The 11000-nt window shown below is 36.9% G+C and overlaps 1 non-coding gene across 1 annotated transcript; it reads right to left on the bottom strand.

Moving 5' to 3' along the window:
- Positions 1-9312: 9312 nt before the first annotated feature.
- On the bottom strand, positions 9313-9419 carry LOC116634152. Its single transcript, XR_004299866.1, has one exon. It is a non-coding gene; the product is annotated as a U6 spliceosomal RNA (small nuclear RNA).
- Between the last annotated feature and the right edge of the window lie 1581 nt (positions 9420-11000).

Below are 11000 nucleotides of genomic sequence, written 5' to 3'. Positions count from 1 at the left end.
CTTAATTATTTTATTTTATATGTGTCTAAATAAAAATATATTTACATGGGTATATAAATTAAAAATACACATGTATTTTAAATGTGCATATATATATGTTTGCAGATTTGTATGTTTTCTTTTATTTACATATATTTTAGTGTATACACACACACACACACACTTCTATGAAACACTAGAAAGATACACATTAGGGGTGCCTGGCTGGTTTAGTTGGTAGAGCACATGACTCTTGCTCTCGGGGTTGTAAGTTCAAACCCCACATTGCGTGTAGAGATAACTTAAAAATAAAATCTTTGAAAAAAAAAGATATACATTAAAATTTATCAGTGATTTCTCTTGCCAAGAATTTGAGGGTTGGATAATATTTCTTTTGGTTTATTTCTCTTTTTAAATTATTCCACTATAAGTTTATATTATTAATGTAAGCAAAACAAAAAGGAAAGCTTAAGATGCCATTTATTGATGCAGTTAATAATCTAATCATTTGTTTAAATTTACCAAGCCAAGAACAAGATCTCAAGATCTTGTGTACACCCAACATAAAATTACTTGTTATTTATACAACAGTGGTATATCTGGAAGTTGTAAATGTTTGCTTCTTTCCATAGAGATTATTTATATATCCATATTAGTCTGCCACTTACCAATAATTTGAGCTTTGGTAAGTCACTTAAACTCTCTGAGCTACAGATTGATTATCTATAAAAAAAGAAACAACATGGGGTACCTGGGTGGTTCAGTCAGTTGAGCATCTGACTCTTGATCTCAGCTCAGGTCTTGATCTCAGGGTTGTGAGCTTCATGATGTGAAGCTCAGGTGTGTTGGGCTTCATGATGGGGCATGGAGCCTACTTAAAAAAAAAAATTTTAAATAAAAAATATATATATTTTTAAAAAAGAAATAATACCCTCTCTTACTAGTTCTTTTTTTTTAAGATTTTATTTATTTACTTGAGAGAAGGAGAGCAAATGAGAGCGAGAGAGACAACACAAGTAGAGAGGAGGAGGGAGGGGCAGGAGGAGAAGCAGACTCCCCGCTGAGCAGGGAGCCTGACATGGGGCTCCATCCCAGGACCCTGAGATCATGGTCTGAGCCGAAGGCAGATGCCAAATGACTGAGCCACCTAAGCGCCCTCTCTTACTAGTTTTTATCAGGACTGAATGAATGTACCTGTGCATACTTTATAAAATTTTATACTAACATTCAGTGGAATTTTAACTAAGGTTAGATATTAGATCCTTAAGTTCTCCTTTGGGAATCTTCTAATTTTTAAGATTATCCAACATTTTTAAGACCACAAAGTTATGTGCAGTATGTTCTTTGTTATTCAATCATATGCAATCCACGAGGTATTGCCAACCCAGGAAAACTGTGTTGTTCCCATTAACAGGTTTGGCGGCTCCTCTTACAGCTTTGGAGATCTACCACAAAAAAGGAATTTACCTTGTTTGTTGAAACATTCTGTGAAACTGATTCAAGCTTCTTAATACATTGAATGTTCCGATACAGCAAGATGCTAAGGTTAACAAAATAGCCAATAATAATGCTCAGGCTAATTTTAACTCCCTGCCCTTTTTGTAACCATATGCAGAAGGATCCAAAACTAAAGAGTCACGATTCTCCCTAGTATGGTCAAAAAGTCGGTTGTTTCAGCCATTGGAATTCTTTTTTCACTCTAGCTCTTTATGCTCTTCTTAACCTGAGAAATCAATTTTAAACATGCTGACCATGAGATTTGATTTAACCCCCTTTCATCTGCTGGGTACTATCTCTGTCTCTTACAGCTTCATTAGACACCTGTTTTCTGTACACTATTGGAAACCACAATGTAATATGACATTAGAGTCTTTGGTTATAGAAAATAATTTTCTACTGCACAAGCAGAGTCCTTCCGTCCGGTCAGCTTTTGGCGAATACTCATAAAATCATATTGGCAATACTGGTAAACATATTCCCTTAGGGAATCCAAGGCAATCCTAATTTTGGAATCTTGAAATCTTTTGGCATCTCTGAATTTGAAAGATGACCCGGGTGGCGAGCTTATAACAGTGTGTTCTAATCTTCTTTGGGTCTATGACAACATTATGAACATACTAGGACAGATCTGAAGGGTGTTTCCCTTCCCCACCCTGCCCATTATTCACCAGCCCAGGGAAATGTTTTGATATACTATTTTTTACTCTTAACACTTACCAGGATGAATAATGGAAAAGCAATTGCAAAAGAAAATTGAACTTGAGGTATTCTTTGTCTATCAATAGTCCAATGATTTTTATTATAATTGTTTACTTAATTAGAATTTGTTGTATCTGCTTCCACTTTAGACCATCAGTTCTGGTGCTCTTTCCCCCTTATCTACATTGTGCTTGTTACAAGGTAGGTGCTGAATAATAATTTTTTAAATGAATGAATCCTCTCCCAATCCTAGTTCCCATTTTCATCAACAAAATTAACCAATCAAGAGGGGGTGGTCAAGGGGGTGGCTATATGAATCAATCTTAGAAAATACAGTCCACCAGTGCTGGGCAAAGTTTGGTCTCTAGAATGTGAATCAGTGTCCAGTGTAACCCATAATAAAAATGTTTCCACAATGACAAATGGGTGATATTCAAGTAAAATGTTAAAATATGTTATGCTGGATTAATGGCAAGAAATTTGTCACATGTTTTGTTATTTTAAAACCAATAGCTACTATCACCTTTTTTTATCAATACTCTGGCTCCTTCCTCCTCATAATAGGAGCCTAGGCTTATTGAACACATATAGGTGACAAACTGCCTTATACACTTTGTATAAATGCATTATTAATTTATTCTTGACAGTAGTATAAGGTGGAGATCATTATTAAGCCTATTTTATAAATTAGAAAATTAAAAAAGTAAAGAAAGCATAAGTTAGTTGTCCAAGTTTCCAAAACATGTAAGTAACAGAGTCAAAATTCAGATCTGCTTCTATTTGAAACCGGAATCCAAGCTCTTATCTGCTAAACTCTATCACTATGGGTTAAGACTCAGGATTACTAGATTTCTTTTAGTTTAATTCCATTATATTCAGAGAACATACCTTGTATGATTTCAATTAATATAATTTTCTAAGTCTTGTTTTATGACCCAGAATATTATTTTAGTCAATGTTCTTGGTGCACTTGAAGAAAATATATATTCTATTGATGTTGGGTGGAGTTTTCTATAAATGTTAATTAAATCCAGTTGGTTATGGTGTTTTCCAGTTCTACATCTTTGTTAATTTGCTCTTTACTTGTTCTACCAATTACTGATGGAGGAGTCTTAAGACTCCAACTATAATTTTTATTTTCTAGTCCTATCAGCTTTTTCTTAATGTATTTTGGAGCTCTGTTGTTGGGTGCATACACATTTAGGATTATTATAACTTCCATAAATTAACCCTTTTATCCTTATGTAAAGTCCCTCATTATTCCTGGTTATTTTCCTTGTTCTGAAGTCTACTTTGTCTGATATTAATCCAGCCACTCAGCTTTCTTTTGTATAGTGTCTGTTTTGTATATCTTTTTCTATCCTTGTGGTTTTAATCTACTACGTTGTTAAATTTAAAGTAAATTTCTTCTCCCTTCTCCCTCTGCCCCTCCCCCCTGCTTGTCCTCTCTCTCTCTCAAAATAAATAAAATAAAATCTTTTAAGTGAATTTCTTGGAGGAGTACATAGTGTTTTTTATCCATTCTGACAACTTCTGTCTTTTAATTTGTTTAGATCACTTACATTTAGGGGTGCCTGGGTAACTCAGTCAGTTAAACATTTGCCTTCGGCTCAGGTCATGATCCCAGGGTCCTGAGATGGAGCCCTGCATCGGGCTCCCTGCTCAGCGGGGAGTCGGCTTCTCCCTCTGCCCCACCCCCTCCCCTCCCCCTGCTGGTGCTCTCTCCCGCTGTCTAAAATAAATAAATAAAATCTTTAAAAATATATATATCATTTACTTTTACTGCAATTATGGGTTTATCATTTTACTATTTGTGATATGTTTGTTCTCTATATATTTTGTTCCTCTGTTTCCACTTCCTATATTCTTTTGGATTATTTGAAATTTTTGTACTCCATTTTAATGTACCTACTGAGTTTTAGGATTATATATCTGTATAATTTTTTACTGGCTTCTTTAGGGATTATAATATGCATACTTAAGTTTTCACAATCTATTTAAGATTAATATTTTACCACTTCAAGTGGAATGTAGAAACTTAATCAAAATATAGGTCCTTTTAGTCCTCCCTCTTTATGTTGCAGTTGGCATATGTATTTTAGATATACATACCCCACTAGACAATGTTATAACTTCTGCTTTTTTAAAAAAAAAGATTTATTTATTTGTTTGTCAGAGAGAGAGAACAAGCAGGGGGAGCTGCAGGCAGGAGGAGAAAGAGGCTCCTTGCTGAGCAAGGAGCCCTATGTGGGACTCCATCCCAGGACCCTGGAATCATGACCAGAGCCAAAGGCAGACGCTTAACCAACTGAGTCACGCATGCATCCCATAACTTTTGCTTTCAACTGCCATATGTATGTATATATATATATATATATATATATATATATATATATATATAAGATTTTATTTATTTATTTGAGAGAGAGAGAGCAAGAGTGGGAGGGGCAAAGGGAGAGGGAGAGAGAATCCCAAGCAGACTCCACATTGAGCACAGAGCCAATGCAGGGCTCAATCCCACAACCCCAAGTTCACAACCTGAGTTAAAACCAAGAGTCAGATGCCTAACCAACTGCACTGCCCAGGCACACAGCCAAATATATTTTAAAGAACTTCAGGAGAATAGTCTATTATATTTACCCACATTTTTACCATTCCAGTTCCAGGTTCCCCTCTGGTGTTATTTCTCTTCTATCTGGAGAATTCATCTATTGTTTCTTTTAAAGCAGGTTGCTGGTGATGAATTCCTTTAGTTTTCCTTTATCAAGAATGTCTTTATTTCACCATTATTAACTGAAATAAATTTTTACTGGACATAGACTTCTGGATTATTTTCTTTCAGCACTTTAAAAATGTTGTGGCAGAATAGGATCCAACAGTACATTAAAAGGATTATTCACCACGACAAAGTGGGATTTATCCCTGGGCTGCAAGGTTGGTTCAACATCCACAAATCAATCAATGTGATACAATACATTAATAAAAGAAAGAACAAGAACCATATGATACTCTCAATAGATGCAGAAAAAGCATTTGACAAATTACAGCATCCTTTCTTGATCAAAACTCTTCACAGTGTAGGGATACAGGGTACATACTTCAATATCATAAAAGCCATCTATGAAAAACCCGCAGCAAATATCATTCTCAATGGGGGAAAACTGAAAGCTTTTCCCCTAAGGTCAGGAACACGGCAGGGATGTCCACTATCACCACTGCTATTCAACATAGTACTTGAAGTCCTAGCCTCAGCAATCAGACAACAAAAAGAAATAAAAGGCATCCAAATTGGCAAAGAATCAAACTCTCACTCTTTGCAGATGATAGGATACTTTATGTGGAAAACCCAAAGACTCCACCCCAAAACTGCTAGAACTCATAAGGAATTCAGTAAAGTGGCAGGATATAAAATCAATACACAGAAATCAGTGGCATTTCTATACCCACCACCAAGAGAGAAGAAAGAGAAATTAAGGAGTCGATCCCATTTACAATTGCACCCAAAACCATATGATACCTAGGAATAAATCTAACCAAAGAGGCAAAGGATCTGTACTCAGAAAACTATAGAATACTCATGAAAGAAATTGAGGAAGACACAAAGAAATGGAAAAACGTTCCATGCTCATGGATTGGAAGAACAAATAGTGTGAAAATGTCTATGCTACCTAGAGCAATCTACACATTTAATGCAATCCCTATCAAAACACCATCCACTTTTTTCAAAGAAATGGAACAAATAATCCTAAAATGTGTATGGAACCAGAAAAGACCCCGAATAGCCAGAGGAATGTTGAAAAAGAAAAGCAAAGCAGGTGGCATCACAATCCCGGACTTCAAGCTCTATTACAAAGCTGTCATTATCAAGACAGTATGGTACTGGCACAAAAACAGACACAGAGATCAATGGAACAGAATAGAGAGCCCAGAAATGGACCCTCAACTAATCTTCGACAAAGCAGGAAAGACTGTCCAATGGAAAAAAGAGTCTCTTCAACAAATGGTGTTGGGAAAATTGGACAGCCACATGCAGAAGAATGAACTGGACCATTTCCTTACACCCCAGTGCTTATAGCAACAATGTCCACAATAGCTAAACTATGGAAAGAGCTCAGATGTCCATCGACAGATGAATGGATAAAGAAGATGTCGTGTATATATACAGTGGAATATTATGCAGCCATCAAAAAAATGAAATCTTGCCACTTGCAATGACATGGATGGAACTAGAGGGTATTATGCTAAGTGAAATAAGTCAATCAGAGAAAGACAATTATCATATGATCTCACTGATATGAGGAATTTGAGAAACAAGGCAGAGGATCATAGGGGAAGAGAGGGAAAAATGAAACAAGATGAAACCAGAGAGGGAGACAAATCATAAGAGACTCACTGAGGGTTGCTGGAGTGGAGGGGGGTGGGAGGGTTGAGGTGGCTGGGTGATGGACATTGGGGAGGGTATGTGCCATGGTGAGTGCTGTGAATTGTGTAAGACTGATGAATCACAGACCTGTACCCCTGAAACAAATAATACATTGTATGTTTATAAAAAAGAAAAAAAATGTTGTGGCAGGGGCGCCTGGGTGGCTCAGTTGGTTAAGCGTCTGCCTTAGGCTCAAGTCATGATCCTGGGGTCCTGGGATCAAGCCCCACATCGGGCTCCCTGCTCAGCAAGGAGTCTGCTTCTCCTTCTCCCTCTGCTACTCTCTCTCTCTTTGTCTGTCAAATAAATAAATAAAATCTTTTAAAAAAATGTTGTGGCAATTTCCTTCCTTCTGGCCTTGGTGTTTTTGATGAGAAATCCTCATTTATTCAACTCATTTTTCCTTTATCTTTAAAGATTTTATTTATTTGAGAGAGAGAGCATGAGCAGGGAGATGGGCAGAGGGACAAGCGGACTCCTTGCTGAGCGTGGAGCTCAATGCTGGGCTCTATCCCAGGATCCTGAGATCATGACCTGAGCCAAAGTCAGATGCTTAACCAACTAACCACTCAAGCACCCCTGTTTTTAGTAGCTTGAATTTCATGCCCTTGGATGTGGATTTCTTTGAATAAATCCTGTTTATGGTTTACTGAGCTTGAATATATATGTTTCACCAAATTTGGGGATTTTCCAGCCATTAATTCTTTGGGGGGCTTGGGGGTTTTTTTTCAAGTTTTTTTTAAGATTTAAAAAAATATTTATCTATTTAAGTAATATCTACACCCAATGTGGGGCTCAAACTCATAACCCTGAGATCAAGAGTCACATGCTCTTCTGACTGAGCCAGCCAGGCACCTCTCAAGTTTTTATTTTAATCACCTGGTGCTCATCATGACAAGTGCACTCATTAATCAGCATCACCTATTTCACCCATTCCCTCCTCCCACCTCCCCTCTGATAACCATCAGTTTTCTATAGTTAAGAGTCTGTTTCTTGGTTTGTGTGTCTCTCTCTTTTTTTTCCCTTTGCTCATTTGTTTTGTTTCTTTTTTTTAAAACAGTTTTCTTTTTTTTTTAAGATTTTATTTATTTATTTGAGAGAGAGAGAATGAGAGATAGAGAGCACGAGAGGGAAGAGGGTCAGAGGGAGAAGCAGACTCCCTGCTGAGCAGGGAGCCCAATGTGGGACTCGATCCCGGGACTCGAGGATCATGACCTGAGCCGAAGGCAGTCGCTTAACCAACTGAGCCACCCAGGTGCCCTGTTTTGTTTCTTAAATTCCACATATGAGTGAAATCATGGTATTTGTCTTTCTCTGGCTGACTTATTTCCCTTAGCATTATACTCTCTAGCTCCTTCCATGTCATTGCAAATGGCAAGATTTCATTCTTTTTTATGGCTGAATAATAGTCCATTGTGTATGTATGTGTGTGTGTGTCCTTTATCCATTCATCAATCAATGGACATTTGGGCTATTTCCATATCTTGGCTATTGGAAATTATGCTACTATAAACATAGGGGTGCATATATTCCTTTGAGTTAGTGTTTTTGTATTCTTTGGGTAAATACCTAGTAGTGTCATTGCTGAATCATAAGGTAGCTCTCTATTTTGAACTTTTTGAGGAACCTCTGTACTGTTTTCCACAGTGGCTACACCAGTTTGCATTCCCACCAAAAGGGCACGAGCATTCCTTTTTCTCCACATCCTCGCCAACACCTGTTGTTTCTTGTGTTGTTGATTTTAATCATTCTGACAGATGTGAGGTGATGTCTCATTGTGGTTTTGATTTGCATTTCCCTGATGATAACTAATGATGAGCACTTTTCAAGTGTCTGTTGGTCATCTGGATGTCTTCTTTGGAGAACTGTCTGTTCATGTCTTCTGTCCATTTTTTAACTGGATTATTTGTTTTTTGGGTGTTGAGTTGTATAAGTTCTTTATATCTTTTGAATGCTAAACCTTTATCAGATATGTTACTTGCAAATATCTTCTCCCATTCCATAGGTCGCCTTTTAGTTTTCTTGATTATTTCCTTCACCATGTAGAAGCTTTTTATTTTGATGTAGTCCCAATAGTTTATTTTTGCTTTTGAATCCCTTGCCTCAGAGGACCTATATAGAAAAAAGTTGCTATGGTGTATGTTGGAGAAATTACTGCCTATGCTCTTTTCTAGGATTTTTATGGTCTCAGGTCTCACACTTAGGTCTTTAATCCATTTTGAATTTATTTTTGTGTATGGTGTAAGAAAGCGGTCCAGTTTCATTCTTTTGCACGCTGCTGTCCAGTTTTCCCAACACCATTTATTGAAGAGACTATCTTTTTCCTTTTGCATATTCTTGCATCCTTTGTCAAAGACTAATTGACCATATAATTGTGGGTTTATTTCTGGATTTTCTATTGTGTTCCATTGATCAATGTATCTATATTTGTGCCATCACCATACTGTTTTGGTTACTATTTTGTAATATGACTTTAAGTCTGTAATTGTGATGCCTCCAGATTTGCTTTTCTTTTTCAAGATTGCTTTGCGTATTCAGGATCTTTTGTGGTTCCATACAAATTTTAGGATTGTTTGTTCAAGTTCTGTGAAAAATGCTGTTGGTATTTTGATAGGGATTGGATTAAATGTGTAGATTGCTTTGGGTAGTATAAACATTTTAACAATATTTGTTCTTCCAATCCATGAGCATAGAACGTCTTTTCCATTTCTAAAAATATGAAATGCTTCATGATTTTGCATGTCATCCTTGCACAGGGGCCATGGTAATCTTCTCTGTATTGTTCCAATTTTAGTATATGTGCCACCACAGATAGCACCCAACCATTAATTCTTTGAACATTTTTCTGTACCACATTCTTTCAGTTCTCTTTCTGGGGTTCTGATAACATTGAAGTTAGATCTTTTGGTGTTACCCTATAAATTCCTGAAGCTCTGTTTATCTTTCAACCTTTTTTTAAATTGTTGTTCAGAATAGATATTTTAATGGAACAATTTGTCATCCTCATTTTGCTATTGAATCCATCCAGTGAATTTTTCAAATTTTCAGTCACTATATTTTTTTAGTTCTAAAATTTTCATTTGGTTCTTCATTGGGGATATTCCATTTCTTTGCTGAGACTCTATAGATTTCCATTTATTTCACTTCTTGGAGAATTGTTATCATACCTACTTGAAAGTCTTTGATAATTCCAGCATATATGTCATGTTGGCATCTATTGTTTGCCTTCTCACTTGTAAGTTAAAATTTTCTTGCTTCTTTGTGTGCTGAGTAATTTTAGATTTTAATCTGGAAATTCTGAATATTATATATGAGACTTGGGTCTACCTTAAATTCTCAGGAGAATGTTGATATTCAGGTTGCAAGTTTTGATCTGCATTCTGTGAATTGTGGTTCTAATGTCAGTTCAGTTTTCAAAGCTTTTCCAGTGTTATTCGAAACTGTCCCACATGTGCACCACCCAATGGCCAGTCGAGAACCTGATCAATGGTCTACTGCATTATTCAGTTCTCAAAGCCTTTGATACTATGTAGAGTCAGATCAACGCATCACAGCCCATACGTGAACCCAGGATTTGATACACCACTTTATGGGTGTACTCATACACTTTATGGGCTCACTCTTTTGAGCTCCCTTCTCACAGTTGCTGGGACATTTCCAGCTCCCTGAAGTCCTTCTTCTGGTCCTCTGTCCAGAAAGCTAGGACTTTAGTTTCCATAATCTCCCATGTACTTCCCATGACTATCCCTGCATCCAGGACCAAGCAGCAGGAGAACAGAGAGATAAAAATGCAATGGATATTTGCCCCCTTGGTCTTGGACCACATTTCTCCTGGTCAGAGGGGATTCCTCTCAGTGTTTTAGGTACTGCCTCTTCACCACTATCTAAGGGTAAATTGGTTCTGAGCAAGGGTCTCTTTAAGAATGAATGAGTTTTAGGGGCGCCTGGGTGGCTCAGTTGTTAAGCGTCTGACTTCGGCTCAGGTCATGATCCCAGAGTCCTGGGATCAAGTCCTGGGATCGAACCCTGCATCAGGCTTCTTGCTCAGTGGGAAGCCTGCTTCTCCCTCTCCCACTCCCCCTGATTGTGTTCCCTCTCTCGCTGTGTCTCTCTCTGTCAAATAAATAAATAAAACCTAAAACAAAAAAAGAATGAATGAGTTTTAGTAAAAAGGAATTTGTGCCGTATCTTCATATCTTGTATAATAGCTTTATTTATTTTTTAGGGCAGGTAGCAATTATATTATGGATAATCAAATCTCCAAATAAGTTTTCTATAATAATAGGAATTACTTTTATAATCACAAATAATAAGTACTATTTAAAAATAAAATAGCTATATAGATTGTTAAGAAGCTTCTCCTTATTCTGTGATGCTGGTTTAATGTGATTGCTCAATT

Source organism: Phoca vitulina, unplaced genomic scaffold (genome assembly GCF_004348235.1).
Source record: "Phoca vitulina isolate PV1807 unplaced genomic scaffold, GSC_HSeal_1.0 scaffold8, whole genome shotgun sequence".
Classification (NCBI taxonomy): domain Eukaryota; kingdom Metazoa; phylum Chordata; class Mammalia; order Carnivora; family Phocidae; genus Phoca; species Phoca vitulina.
The sequence above is the reverse complement of the archived record's forward strand: the minus strand, read 5'-3'. Positions and strand labels throughout refer to the sequence as shown.